At 35.7% G+C, this 15,559-nt stretch overlaps 1 long non-coding RNA gene across 3 annotated transcripts in view; it reads right to left on the bottom strand.

The window, feature by feature from the left end:
* The window catches only part of LOC309659016, a 154,344-nt gene that overhangs the window by 29,753 nt on the left and 109,032 nt on the right, over nucleotides 1–15,559 (bottom strand). For all 3 annotated transcript variants that reach the window (XR_014262494.1, XR_014262495.1, XR_014262496.1), the window contains one exon: nucleotides 4,782–4,871. This is a non-coding gene — a long non-coding RNA (uncharacterized lncRNA). The remainder of the gene's footprint in view (nucleotides 1–4,781; nucleotides 4,872–15,559) is intronic.

Raw genomic sequence — 15,559 nt, 5'->3', positions numbered from 1 at the left:
CCAAAGTGTTTTCTAGACCTTCAAATTCTGTTCTCCTTGAAGTACTATATACCATAGAAATTATGTTGTTAACTTTAGTAAACACAGGAAAATAATACCTGGCTCAGGTAGGGTTTCTCTCTGACGTTACGGATGCTATTTACAAGAAGTACCTAGATGGTACTAACTCAGTACCACTGCTGAAGTGGCCACAAGTATGATACTTTTAACACTGCTCCTTTGACTGCTCTCTTATCTACCCTGAATCATTTTTTTCATCATCTGTCCTCAAATTTACAAAGTTCACTATGACCTTGTCATTTTAATGATGGCAGCCACCCTTACCATGATTATAAACATAAACTAGAATTTCCACGCTCTGAGCCTTCCTAAGCCTCATTTCAGTTGCACATATAAATCTAAAGAAAAGCTAAATTTTATTGCAGCTACCTTAAAAATTTCTTCCTAACTACCTACCGGCAGTCACTCTTAGAATTCCTCGAACTCTTGGGCCAAGTATAGACTTTGCTCTATTGCTTAAATTTTTTCCATATGCTCTTTTTTTAAGTGTCCATCAATATTTACCAACAATCTCTGCATGTTAGCAATATTTAAAAGAGCAAGTAGTCTCTTCCTAGAGGTAGTGAAATATTAGATATCTCCTTCCATATATAAAATCATTATTACATGTAAAACTTTCTGCTTTCTCGTTTTCATAGCTGGAAGGAATGATCATTTTAAGAGCAGTGATTTTCAGATTGTATTCAGGGGTGCCTCAGAGGTTCTGTTTAGAAGAAAACAAGTGAAGGAGCAACACCAAATAGAAAGTGTTGTAGACCTAATTCATCCAGCACATCATCACTTTTTGTGTACAACTTTTTGTTTTGAAATAATTTTAAATATACAGAAAAGTTACAAGCATAGTACAAAGAACTATTTTATGTGTTTAACCCAGATTTTAACATTTTGCCACAACTGCTTTACCATTCTTTCCTACCCTTCCCCTCCTCTCTTTTCCTCTTCTTTCTCTCTTTATACAGTATATCTTTTATTTTCTCAATTGTTTGAAAGTTACAAAACCTTGTTCCATTATCTCTAAATACTTCAGGGTAGATTTCCCAAGAACAAGGATATTCACCTACATTATCACAGTATGATAATCAAAATCAGGAAATTTAATATTGACACAATGCTGTTACCTAATCTACAGAATTTATTTAAATTTTGCCAATTATCTCCAAAATTCCTTCTATAGTAATTTTATTCTCTGGTCCAGATCAGCCTTTCTTTGTCTTTCACAACACTGACATTTACAAATAGTACAAACAATTTCCTTTGTAAAAATCCCTCAATTGGGGTTTGTCTAATATTTCCTCATAATTAGATTTAGGTTATATATTTTTGGCAGAAATATTATATAAATGATATTGTTCTTTTCAGTGTATCACATCTGGAAGCAAATAATATTGGGTTTGTCCAGTTATTGGTGATATTGACTTTGATTAATTACTTACATAGTTAAAATAGTGTCTACCAGGTTACTCCAGTGTAAAATATCTTTTTTTTCCTTTGTAATTAAAGAATAATTCATGGAAAGATACTTTTAAGAGTTTGTAAATATCTTAGCCCTCATCCAACTTGATGATTCTTGCCTGGTGGTTAAAATGGTTGCAAAATGGTGATTTTCTAACATTATCATTCCTCCTACATTTATTAGATGGTATCCTATTCCTTTATTTTTTTGTTTACTATAAGTGTGGACTCATAGATTTTTAAAAATTTAATAGATTAACATTTATTAATCTCATTATTTTGAAGCTCAAATTCTCTCAGATTTGGCCAGTGGGGAGTCCCTTTGATCTGACTACTGAGGCTTTTCGACATGTCCCTATCATTTTTTGAGCTGCAACATCACTTTTATTTATTTCATATTTTGGGATTTGTTTCCAAACAATGATTTTAAAAGTTTGAAACCCATTATTCTGCTGTAACATTTTTTTCTCCAATTTTCCTTATTTCAAGTCAGGTTTGTATAAAAAGTATCTAGAATACAGAGAAGACTGAGAATAAATGATGGTAACCCTTTTGTTTCTGTGGCCACACTGGCCACCATGCTGTCCTCCAACCTGCCAGCTATGTTCCTGCATTAAAGGCGTGGCATCCCTTGTGTCCTTGGCCTGGAAACGTCCTCCCAGTGCAGCTCCACAGTTGTTCCCACATCTCCTTTAAGCCATAGCTCAAACATCGCTTTCTCAGGGAGGCCTCCCCTGACCACTTTTATTATAACAGAACAATGGTTCTCAAACTTTTTAAAGCACCCTTTGAAAACCCCTTTGATGGTAACCCCTTAATTCCCAAAGCTTCATTTCAAAGCAAGATATAAAATGACAATAGGTTTAACCCATGCATGGTTAAGTCAGAAACATGATCTTAACCCTTACTGATTTATTTCACCATAGAGGGTTGACAAACTTCCTAAAGTGTTTACTGGTACACACACAGTCCTTCTGGGTCATGGAAACAAAATAGATGTTACCTTCTCTGCTGCTTCTGACTGATTCCTTATTCGATTCACTTCCTTATTACACACAGCATATCCACTTCTCTACCACTCTGCTATGAATTAGTCTAATTTTTAAAACTGTTTGTTCCTAAAGAAAAGTATCAGTAAACAAGAATAATGTAGAACTACTTGTTTTTCTCATGGAATACTCTCTAAAAGAACATCTTTTTAACTATGTAACACAACATATGCTTATCCCAAATAAGTCTTTAAAAAACAAACAAAAAACCCTCAACAAACAATCACAGATAATAATCACCATCAGAGATAGCCAAGACTTTACAAGTAATCAAGTGCTTTCACTCACATTCAGCAGAGAAATTCATTTTTCCCTGAGCATGCTGCTTCAATATACAATTCAAGGTGACTGAATTTCATAGATAGGGTTAAAGGTGTCCTTAATATACACAGCAAGTTCCATGACTTACAGGGCTTTCCCAAAGCAAACTCAGTAAGTCATCATCAGTATGCATCATCAGTTTCTTAGAAGATCTTAAGTTTTTCAAACTACTTAACTAGTCTTTTTCTAAAACTACTAACATACTTCAGACTTTCCAAAGTATATTATTTCCAGCTCCTATACTGAGGTCATATACAGTGGCTGACATTTCCCCTCAACATCTATTTTTCATTAAATTACATAACAGACATCTTTTAGGTTTTCAAGATGCTTCTGTACAGCAGGATCAATATATTTGTCAACATGGTAAATAAGTAAATGTTTACAGGCCACAAAATGATGAGGTACCTCACTATATAACAGAAGAAATTCTCCCAACATGCAACTTATTTTCCAAGGGTAAGTCATGTACACTGAATTATACTTTAAAACTCCTGGCTACCTAGTCCATCTAGTGAAATCCTTGAGTGATTTACCAATGATACATCTAAAGACATAACTCACTTTCAAAGGTGCCTATTTTAGGCACTGCGAGAATTAGCTGACTGTAAGTGAAACTCATGATCTCCCCAAAAAATAAAAAATACCATATAAATTCAGTGGCCATTTGTTTTTTCATTATAATGTTAGTTACCCTGTAGTATTCAATTATCTAAGATAAAAGGCATACCATAGTATTTAGTCTTCTAACATACAAAGAAGAACCATATTCATCACATATGATGCAATATAGCTTCTTGTTCTTGAGGTCTAGACCTGAGCTGTCCAATATGGTAGCCAGTAGCTACATGTGGCTATTGAGCACTTGTAATATATCTAGTCCAAATTTAGACACACATAAGTGTAAGATAACACATTAGATTTCAAAGTTTAGTATGAAAAAAATGTAAAATATCTCACAAATAATTTTATGTTGATTCTATGTTGAAATAATATTTTAACATATTGGATTAAATAAAATTTTATTAAATTCATCTGTTTCTTTTTACTTTGTTTAATGTGACTACTAGAAAATTTTAAATTACACAAGTGGCTCACATTTTATTTCTACTGGAGAGGACTTATTTAGACTAAAGTGGGCAAAAGTCATAATCAGAGGCCAGTTCCATAGTGTGTCATAAATACCCTGCAACCACACTACTTTCTAAGTTTTTGAGGTTATTAGCAGATCATCAAATCCCAAGGGCAACAGAAAACTAAGTCTAGGTGAACTCCGTTTGTAATGAATACAATAATAAATCTTACACATGTTAATGACATCATAGTGGTTAATTAGGCAACTTGGTAACCACCTGCTGTAACTGTCTTAAAAATGACTATAAATACTACTATTTTGACATAGCTAAAGTTTATAGATTTTATTTTTCATTACCTCATTTCTATAAATACTATACTGAATATTCTTAGAAACAGTTTACTATCTACTGAATACCTTTATTTAGATATAATGGGCATTTTAGGGACTTCCCTGATAGTCCAGTGGTTAAGAACCCACCTTCCAATGCAGGGGATGTGGCTTCGATCCCTCTTCGGGGAATTAAGATCCCATGTACCGCTCGGCAACTAGGCCCACATGCCGCAACTACAGAGCCCATGCACTCTGGAGCCTGCACGCCTCAACTACTGAGCCTGTGCACTCTGGAGCCCGCGCAGCACATCGAAGAGCCCGCACACTGCAACGAAAGATCCCGCGTGCCACAACTAAGACCCAATGCAGCCATAGATAAGATACGTAGGTAGGTAGGTAGGTAGGTAGGTAGATAGATAGATAGATAGACAGACAGACAGATAGAATGGGCATTTTAAATTCATTATGTAAAAACCGGAATCATTACCTACCTTGCTGTTAGGAGTCAATTCTCCACGGTATTTCTGTGTGTCTCAGACTAGAAATGGTGTATCCCTCCAGGTTAGAGGTCATATTGTTCCCTGACAAGGATAATAAAGATAGAGTCATCCTCTGAGGCAAAGGTTGGGCAGGTTTGCTAGCAGGCCCTTACAAGACTGGGAGGACACAGATCCACTGTGTGCACAGCATCTACCTGGGCCTCATTCTGTACTACGGGGCTTGGGGAACCTATATGAACATGAAGATCATGCTGCCTACTGTGTTTTGAGCAATGAACTATCTAAATCTATCTGACTGGGCTCATTGTTTCCTTATGACAGGAATCTACAGAAGTGTGGTGAGCCAGCTTAGCAGCTGACTGCTGCTTAGGAAGTGCTTAACACTTCTCCTCCTTTTATGCCCTCTGTCTTCATACAAGTACCGCTATCTACTCCACTGCCCAAGTCAGAAACCTGACCATCAACCTTGACTCCTGCCCCTCATTCACTGGCCCCATCATATCCAGTCAAGTCACCATGTCCTACCATCTAAATTTCTCTCAAACCATCACTTCTCTCTTTATTTCCTCTGCCTTTACCCTAGTTCACGTCATTACCCTCTCTCACCCAGATGCCTAATTTGTGTCACTGTCTCTAGTGTTGCCCTACTTCACCCATTCTTCACGTTGCAGCTGTAATCATCATTTTTTGTCATTTCATTGCCTTCAGGATAAAGTCCAAACTTAGGATTACAAGGTATTTTAAGGTCAGAACTTATAGCGAATGTTTCTTGAAATTCTATTTGTGATTATATCACGGGGCAGGGTGGGGCGGGGTGGGGATGGGGAGGAAAGAGAAAATGAGAGATTAGACCACGTCTAATATAAAAGACTGTGGAGCAAAACATAAGTTGGGTGGGGTAGACTTCAGTGGATTCATCATAGTTCCTCTCTTCCTTATTCATGAAGAGTTGAACGCAGCTGAACTCTATGACTTCCCTCTGTTTGAAATAGTAACGAAAAAGGGGGCCAACACAGTCAAGAAGGGCATTATTATTTTATTTATTTCCAGCCACATTTATTCTGATAAAAAGAATGCTCAGGCTGTAAGCAAATATGGCCTTCCTGTTACTAGATTTAGAATAGGTGATTGGTGCCACATCTATCTTTTCTTTTTGGTTCATGGCACTCAAAAAAGGGGCCTCTTTTCTTTTTAAATGACACATACTAAGCATGATACATTCAGATGTATCATGTTGATTGGGCTTGGGAAAATTCAGATAAGCTTTTTCCTGCTTTTTGTCTGGTTTAGTTCCTCTTCTTCAGAACTTAGCTCAGATTTTCTCTCTTTCAGGAAAACTTCTCTGACTCCCAAAGTTGAGTTAGATGTCTTTCCTATGTGTTTACTCATGTTTTAGCATTTAATACACAGTAATAATCTCTGCAACTACACAGTAACCTCCTTGAAGACAGTATGTTTAACTCATTATCTGTATCCTCAAGGCTAGCATCATGCCTGGCACATAGTAGGTACCCAATAAATAAATGTTTAGTTTAAATAAACAAATAATCAGATCACACTTTTAAAAGTCAGAAAGAGAATTGTAATCTTGAAGGGAAAAATAGCAGGAGGAGAGGGATTTAGGTTGTAGAGCTTTTCTTATCTTCTAAAACATAGTCAAACACACATACACACATACTGACGTGCCATATCACTGAAGTTTTCCATAATTTCAATAGCCCTCCCACTCCTAGGTTTGAAGCTTCAGAGCTATTAGAAGCTTTCATGAGAAAAGAGAAAATGCATTTCTTTTCCAAAGACTTATTCATGTTAAGGCAGTCTTTAATGTAATCTATACATAAATCAAGTCTGCTTCCAGGCCAGGAGCACAAAGATGGTGAAGGTACGATGACAGTTTAACTGGACAATTACTTCATCCAACTTTTTAGGATGAAAGATCCTCATCTTTGCTTACTATCTTCTCCAAAGAGCTGAGGTATTTTTGGCCCCTGGTTTGAATTTTGAGAAGAGAAGCTTAGAATGCTGCTAAGCTTTCTTCCAAGACCTTACACAGAGCAGCCAACATAGCCCCTCAACAAAGAAAAAAAAAAGAGAGACCTTTAAGCAACTGGTGCAGCACAGCAGGTTTCAAGAATGCCTATGATCTCACAGTGTGAATAGCTTAGAGAGACACTGGGGTCCTGGTAATCACTAGTTGGTTACCCTAATTTAAATTTTCAGAGTTTTCTTTGGCCAACAGCTGAACCATCAGTTATAAAATGATTTCCAGTAAGATACTGTAGCTCAGCTTTATATTTTATGACCTGGTTCTTTTAGATTATTGAAAGTAAAGTTCTTAAACTCACAGAGCATTTTCCTTCATATAAAGAATAAGTATATTATCGCATTTGGAGATAAATCTGGGTTCTAGTAATGACCCTGCAACTTGCTATATGAACTTGGAGTAATACTTTTAAAACTTCTGAGCCTCAGCTTCCTCTTTGTGGTGAGGATTCACTAAATAACAATACAATGCGCCTATAACATTACCCACTACTCTGTTGATGCACAACAAATGGTAGTCATAATTTTCATAAGATTCTTTATAACATGGGTTAGCAGGCCAAACCTGTCCATCACTGCTTCATAAATAAAGTTTTATTGGAACACAGACACAATCATTTGTTTATGTATCCTCTATGACTACTTCTGCGCTACAATGACAAAGCTGTGCAGACAGAGTAATGACAGTTACAACTGACACCATATGGCCCACAAAACCTAAAATATTTACTATCTGGCCCTTTACAGACAAACTCTGCTGACTCCTAGTTACAACAGGTTTCACTAAAACTTCTAAAATAATATTATTACCTTTTAGACCATTAATAAACCAAATAAGCTTTCCTGGCTTTAATATACTCAAAACTTTGTAATTAAGGGTAGTACATTCAGTCTCACAAAGATAATGGCTGATCTAATGGCTCTGTCTCTTCATCTGTCCTCAATAGTGACTGGATGTAGCTGGAAGAAAGTCTGATAGGGATGGCTATACAAAGTAATAAGCAAATATATGTAACTCTTTGTAACAACCTGATAGCTTAAGTATACCACTTGCACTTCTATATTCTAGGCTTAATGAAAAAGACAGGAAGGCAGGGTATTAGGGTTCTCCAGAAAAATAGAACATGAGAGAAACAGAAGAGAGAGAGAGAGATTATATATAAACAGAGTTTATATAATGAATTGTCTTGTGTGATTATGAAGGCCGAGAAGTCCCAAGACCTGCAGTTGCCAACCTAAAGACTCAGGACAGTTGATGGTGTATTTCCAGTTCAAGTCCAAAGGCCTGAGAACGAGGAGAACTGATGGTTGTAGATCTAGTCTGAGTCTGAAGGCTTGAGAACCAGGAAAGCCAATGGTGTTAAGCTCTAGTCTGAAAGCCAGCAGACTTGTGACCCAAGAAGAGCCAACTTCTCAGTTCTGGTCTAAAAAGTAAAAGACCTACTGCCAGCTCAACAGGTCCTTCTTATGCATCCTTTCTGTTCTATTCATATCTTCAATTCATTGGATGAGGCCCATCCACATTAGGGAGGGCAGTCTTCTTTACTCTAGTCTACCAATTCAAATGTTAATCGCATCCAAAAAAGCCTTCACAGACACTCCCAGAACAATGTTTGACCAAACACCTGGGTACCTCCTGGCCCAGTCAAGTTGACACATAAAATTAACCATCACTGCAGGCAGGCAGCTAAAAACCAAATATTTCTATTAGGTAGAAAATACAGGACTCTCATATACACAAGTAATATTCTGTAAGACTTTTTTATTGCTGCTGCATAAACAGATACAAAATGCAGGGTTTTAAAAACTACTTACACAAAATATCTAAGGGAGCAGTTCTACATACTAGAAAATTAGGATTCAATGTTGGAATTAGTATTTCCTGAAGCTACAAAAAACTCTCATTAGATTTGAATAGAGGCTGTTATTTACCAAAATATTCTTTTTCTTTCAACTAACATTCCAAACACTTTGTACAATTGTTACAGCCTAGATACAACAACAATGTAGATCATCTTACTCTTCTATTTTCTCCAAAAACTCAGTAAAAAAAAGTGCTTTAACCCTATAAAATACCAACATCAGACCATTCATTGACTATATTTTCCTAATATTCACCTTCTAATGTGTTTATTAAGCCTAATACTTCTTCACCTGTGAATATTTTGGAGATAATAGTAAGGTACCATGATTATAGAAACTAATCAATTATAGACAGTTTATTGTAAATCTTACCACTTTATTAAAAAATTCTATTGTAAATCTTACTACTTTATAAAAAGCAAGAGCAAGTGTTTTTTACAGAGTTATCGATACAATATTTTCCGTTCTACTGCTTTGAAACCAACAGAGTAAACACGGGCTAGGAAATCCTATTTGCAGAGGCCTGCTGACATCACTGATTATATTGTTTTGCATAAACAAGGAAATACCTATTAGAGCTGAGTGCTAAGACCAAATATCAAATAGTTGGAGTAGGAAGCACCTAATGGAAACAAGAACTTTTTAAAGACCCTTTACCTTATCTATGTCCATCACCAAAAATGAATAAAAGACAAAATATCACGTCTATATTTCTGGGAAGGTAGTGGTACAACCTGGAATTTCTGTAGATAGACTACTGGGAAGGGTTGTGAGTAGACTTCAGTAACCTTAAAAAACTTGCTTACAGCATGTCAAGATCTCTTAAGTACCTTCTAAACGCAAATGTTCATTTTATAACTCTTCTCTGGAATTTTAAATTAGGAATGGGTGACTTTTCTGAGGATCATGCACATCCTAAACTTTTTTAATGTCTGAATTTACCAAAGCCCCAAACACATTTGGTCAAAGTTCATTTTAAGCCCTTTCTCAAATTTTATACACAAGTACATTTCAAAAGCAATTTATTTCGTGTGTTTGATTCATTTACACTTTGCTCATCAAAGGTTTATTTTTTGTTAGAGTTAGTTGTTCTCTATGATTCCTAATAAGGTTTGGTTTTGTAACACTTTTAAAACACTCTTGTTTTCAAGAGAGAAAGTTGCTCTAAAAACTTTTACCTCAGAATTACTAATTTGGTTTGAATAGAATCTACACTTGGCAAAATATTTCTATACTCTCAACTAACTTTTCTTTAACATTTCTCATAACTCTATAAGCCCAGACATAGTTACAGTATATAAATCATATATATCACCATCATCTAGGCAGCATTTCCAAAACTGTATCTATAGCATGTTAGTGTCTCAAGAGATGTCAAGAGGTGTTCATGGGTAGAAAGTGGTTAGGAGTGGTAGTCACGTTTAAGTGTTGGAAATCCTGAATTAAACAAAATCAAACCGGTTTCTTTACTATAACATTTCCCAGAACTTTTATGTGCATAATGAATATTCAAGAAAGAGATATAGGAAGCAACGTTTCCCAAACTTAACAATGGAACTCTTTTAACAAGCCTAATATATTGTAGGATACTTATGTTCTGTAAAACAATTTGGAAAGCTGATTTGTGTGGTCTCAAACACTAAGGAAGTGATTGCATTTATGATCTCCCGCCTGTATCTACCAAACAGTTTCAGAAAGATAGACCAGCTATTTAAAAAATACTCCTAGACGAGGCAGAATTACTAATAATTCTGTTTTAACAAAATAGGAACAAATTGGAAATCTGAGTTTGAAACAGACTCACAGATATAGAGAACAGACTTGTGGTTGCCAAGGGGGAGGAGAGATGGGGGAGGGATGGATTGGGAGTTTGGGATTAGCAGATGAAAACTACTGGGTTGACCAAAAAGTGCCTTTGGTTTTTCAGTAAAAATAAAAGACAATTTTCATTTTCACCAAGAACTTTATTGAACAACATATTCACCCTTTTGTCCACTACCTTCTGCCATTTTTCAGGCAACTTCATAATTCCATCTTCCCAAAACTTTATCTTTTTGAGCAAAGAACTGTTCCAGGTGCTGTTTACAGTCTTCCAAGGAATTGAAATTTTTTCCATTAAGAGAATTTTGTAAAGACCAAAATAAATGGAAATCCGAAGGTACCATGTCTGCTGAATACGGCAGATGAATCAGAACTTCCCAGCCAAGCTGTGACAGTTTTTGCCTGGTCGTCAAAGAAATATGCAGTCTTGCGTTATCCTGATGGAAGATTATGCATTTTCTGTTGACTAATTCTGGATGCTGTTTGTCAAGAGCTGCTTTCAGGTGGTCTAACTGGGAGCCGTACTTGTTGGAATTAATTGTTTGGTTTTCCAGAAGGAGCTCAATAATAGAGGACTCCCTTCCAATCCTACCACATACACAACATCACCTTCTTTGGATGAAGACCAGCCTTTGGTGTGGTTGGTGGTGGTTCATTTCACTTGCCCCACGATCTCTTCCATTCCATGTTATTGTACAGTATCCACTTTCACCGCCCCTCACAATTTGTTTCAAAAACAGAATGTTTTCATTAAGTTTAAGTAGAGAATCACATGCAGATATATGGTCAAGAAGGGTTTTTTGCTTAACTTATGTGGAACCCAAACATCAAAGCGATTAACATAACCAAGCTGGTGCAAATGATTTTCAGTGCTTGATTTGGATATTTGGAGTATGTCGGCTATCTCCCATGTGGTGTAACATTGATTGTTTTCAATTAATGTTTCAATTTGATCGCTATCAACTTCAATTGGTCTACCCAACCATGGAGCATCATCCACAGAGAAATCTCCAGCATGAAACTTTGCAAACCACTTCTGACACGTTCGATCAGTCACAACACCTTCTCCATACACCGCACACATTTTGGTTGCGTTTTTACCTTTCTTGAAATAATAAAGCATAATATGCTGAAAATGTTGATTTTTTTTCTTCCATCTTCAATATTAAAATGGCTACACAAAAATTCACCAATTTTGATGTCTTTTTTTTAATGCATGCTGATATGACAGCTGTCACATACAATCTAACAAAATTGTTTTGAATGAAGTTTAAGACAACTAAGTGTTACTACAGCCACCTTACAGAAAAAAACTGAATGAACCTTTTGGCCCACCCAATATTATATACAGAATGGATAAACAACAAGGTCCTACTGTGTAGCACAGGAAACTATATTCAATATCCTGTGATAAACCATAATGGAAAAGAATATGAAAAAATGTATATATTTACATGTGTATAACTGAATCACTTTGCTGTACAGCAGAAATTAACACAACACTGTAAATCAACTATACTTCAATAAAATAATTTTATTAAAAGAGAGAGGATTTTAAAGGCAGCAAGAGAAAAACAAAGAGTCAGTTACAACAGAACCCCCATAATGCTATCAGCTGATTTCTCTGCAGACACTTTGCAGGCAAGAAGGGAGTGGCAAGATAACATTCAAAGTCCTGAAAGGGAAAAACCTGCAACCTAGGACACTCTACTCAGCAAGATTATCATTTAGAATAGAAGGAGAGAGAAAGAATTTCTCAGACAAGTAAAAACTAAAAGAATACAGCAATACTAAACCTATCCTAAAAGAAATATTGAAAGGTCTTCTCTAAATAAAAAAGAAGCAAGAATCTATAGGAAAGGGAAAATCACAATAGGAAAGGTAAATATATAAAAGGATGGAAGATCACTTAAATAAGCCAGTATATAGATTAAAAAACAATCAAAAAATTCTGTGAAAGCGATTATAACTACAATGAAGAGCAAAAGGATAAACATGAAGATGTAAAATAAGGCATCAAAATTACCAAATGTGGGTGAGGGGAGTAAGAAAATGTAGACCTTTTAGAATGTGTTTGAGCTTATATCACTACCAGTCTAAAGCAAGTAGATATAGTTATGGGTTAACGTACTTGAAAACCAGGGTAACCACAAAAACCAAAAAGAAAAAAAACACTCAAACATAATACAAAGAAAACCATCAAACCACAAAAAGAAAAACAAAAAGAAGAAGGGAACAAAGAAGAATACAAAATCAAGTAGAAAATAAGGTTTAAAAGGCAATAAATACATACATAGATATCAATAATTACTTCAAATGTCAAAGCACTAAATGCTCTGATCAAAAGATACAGAGTAGCAGATTGGATAATAAAACAAGAACCTACAATATGCTGCCTACAAGAGACCCACTTTAGGGCGAAAGACATGTATAGATTGAAAGTGAGGGGATAGAAAAAGATATTTCATGCAAATGCAAATGATAAGAAAGTGGGGGTAGCAATACTCATATCAGACAAAACAGACTTTAAAACAAAGGCTATAAAGAAAAAGGAAGACAGTATATAATGATAACAGGATCAATACAAGAAGAAGAAATCACACTCATTAACATATACACACCCAATTTAGGAGCACCTAAATACATAAAACAAAAACGAATAGACATAAAGGGAGAAATTGATGGAAATACAATAATAGTAGAGACTTTAACTCCCTACTGACATCAATGGACAGATCTTCCAGACAGAAAATCAATGAAGCAACAGAGATTCTAAATGACACAATAGAACAATTAGTTAATTGATATTTTGAGGACATTACATCCAAAAGAAATAGAATAAACATTCTTTTCAAGAACACATGGAACATTCTCTAGGATAGAACACATACCAGAACACAAAACAAGCCTCAACAAATTTAAGAGGATGGAAATTATTTCAAACATCTTTTCTGCCCACAATGGCATGAAACCACATGAAATCAACCACAGAAAGAGAAATGCAAAGAAAACGATTACATGGAGACTAAACAACATGCTACCAAAAATCCAATGGGTCAAGGGTGAAATCAAAGAGAAAATAAAATACCTCGAGACAAATGACAACAAAGACACAACCATACAACATCATGGGATGCAGCAAAAGCAGTTCTAAGAGGAAAATTCACAGCAATAGAGACCTTCCTTAAAAAACAAGAAAAATTCCAAATAAACAACCTAACGTACCACCTAAAAGAATTAGAAAAAGAACAACAAACAAAACCAAAAGTCAGCAGGAGGAAGGAAATAATAAAGATCAGAGAGGAAATAAATAAAAGAGAGATAAAATGTATGTATATGTGTGTGTGTGTGTGTATAAATAAAACCAAGAGCTGGTTTTTTGAAAGGATGAAAAATATCAACAAACCTCTAGCCAAGCTCACCAAGAGGAAGAGAGAGAAGCCAAATAAGCAAAAGAAGAAATGAAAGAGGAGAAATAACAAACAGTACTGCAGAAATACAAAAAACCATAAGAAAGTACTATGAACAATTTCACGCCAAGAAATTGGACAACATAGAAGAAATGGACAAGTTTCTAGAAACAAACAGGCTGCCAAAACTGAATCAAGAAGAAACAGATAACTTGAACAGACCAATCACTAGAAGTGAAATATAATATGTAATTTTTAAAAACTCCATGCAAACAAAAGTCCAGGACCAGATGCTTCACTGGAGAATTCTACCAAACATATAAAGAAGAACTTAAACTGACACTTCTCAAACTCTTCCAAAAGATTAAAGAGGAGGGAACAGTCCCAAAGTCATTCTGTCAAGCCACCATCACCCTGACACCAAAACCAGACAAAGACACTACCAGAAAAGAACGTTAGAGGCCAATATCTTTGATGAATATAGATGCCAAAATCCTCAACAATATATTAGCAAACTGAATCCAACAACACATAAAAAGGATCATACACCATGATCAAGTTGGATTCATTCCAGGATCACAAGGATGGTTCAAAATATGCAAATCAATCAATGTGATACACCACATCAACAAAAGAAAAGACAAAAACCACATGATCATCTCAATAGAAAAGCATTTGATAAAAGGCAACATCCATTCATGATAAAAACTCTTGCCAAAGTGGGTATTGAGGGAACATATCCCAACATAAGAAAAGCCATTTATGACAAACTCACAGCCAACATAATGCTAAATGGTGAAAAGCTGAAAGCCTTCCTACTAAATTCTGGAACAAGACAAGGATGCCCATTCTCACCACTTCTATTCAACACAGTATTGGAAGTCCTAGCCACAGTAATCATACAAGAAAAAGAAATAAAACGTATCCAAATCAGAAGGGAAGAGGTAAAAGTATCACTATATGCAGATGGCATAATACTCTATATAGAAAACCCTAAAGACTTCACACTAAAACTATTAGAACTGATAAATGAATTCAGCAAGGTAGCAGGATACAAGATTAACATACAGAAATAGTTTGCATTTCTTTCTTTACACTAACAATGAAATATCAGAAAGGGAAAGTAAAAAAAAAAAATCCCGCTTAAAATCATATCAAAAAAAAAAACCCCTAGTAATAAGCCTGACCTAGGAGGTGAAAGACGTATACAACAGAACTATAAAACACTGATAAAGGAAAATGAAGATGATTCAAGGAAATGGAAAGATAGCCCATGCACTTGGATTGGAAGAACTAATATAGTTAAAATGGCCATACTACCCAAAGCAATCTACAGACTCAATGCGATCCTTATCAAATTACCCATGACATTTTTCACAGAACTAGAAAAAACAATCCCAAAATTTATATGGAACCACAAAAGACCCAGAACTGCCAAAGCAATCCTGAGGAGAAAAACAAAGCTGGAGGCATAACCCTTAGAACTTCAAACAATGCTACAAGCTACAGTAATCAAAACAGTGTGGTACGCACCACAACTACTGAAGCCCACGCCCTTAGAGCCCATGCTCTGCAACAAGAGTAGCCACCGCAATGAGAAGCCCATGCAACGCAACAAAGAATAGCCCCCAC

Source organism: Balaenoptera physalus (genome assembly GCF_965194825.1).
Source record: "Balaenoptera physalus genome assembly, chromosome: 3".
NCBI classification, from domain to species: Eukaryota; Metazoa; Chordata; class Mammalia; order Artiodactyla; family Balaenopteridae; genus Balaenoptera; species Balaenoptera physalus.
Note: the sequence above shows the minus strand (reverse complement) of the source record. Positions and strands in the feature narration are given on the sequence as shown.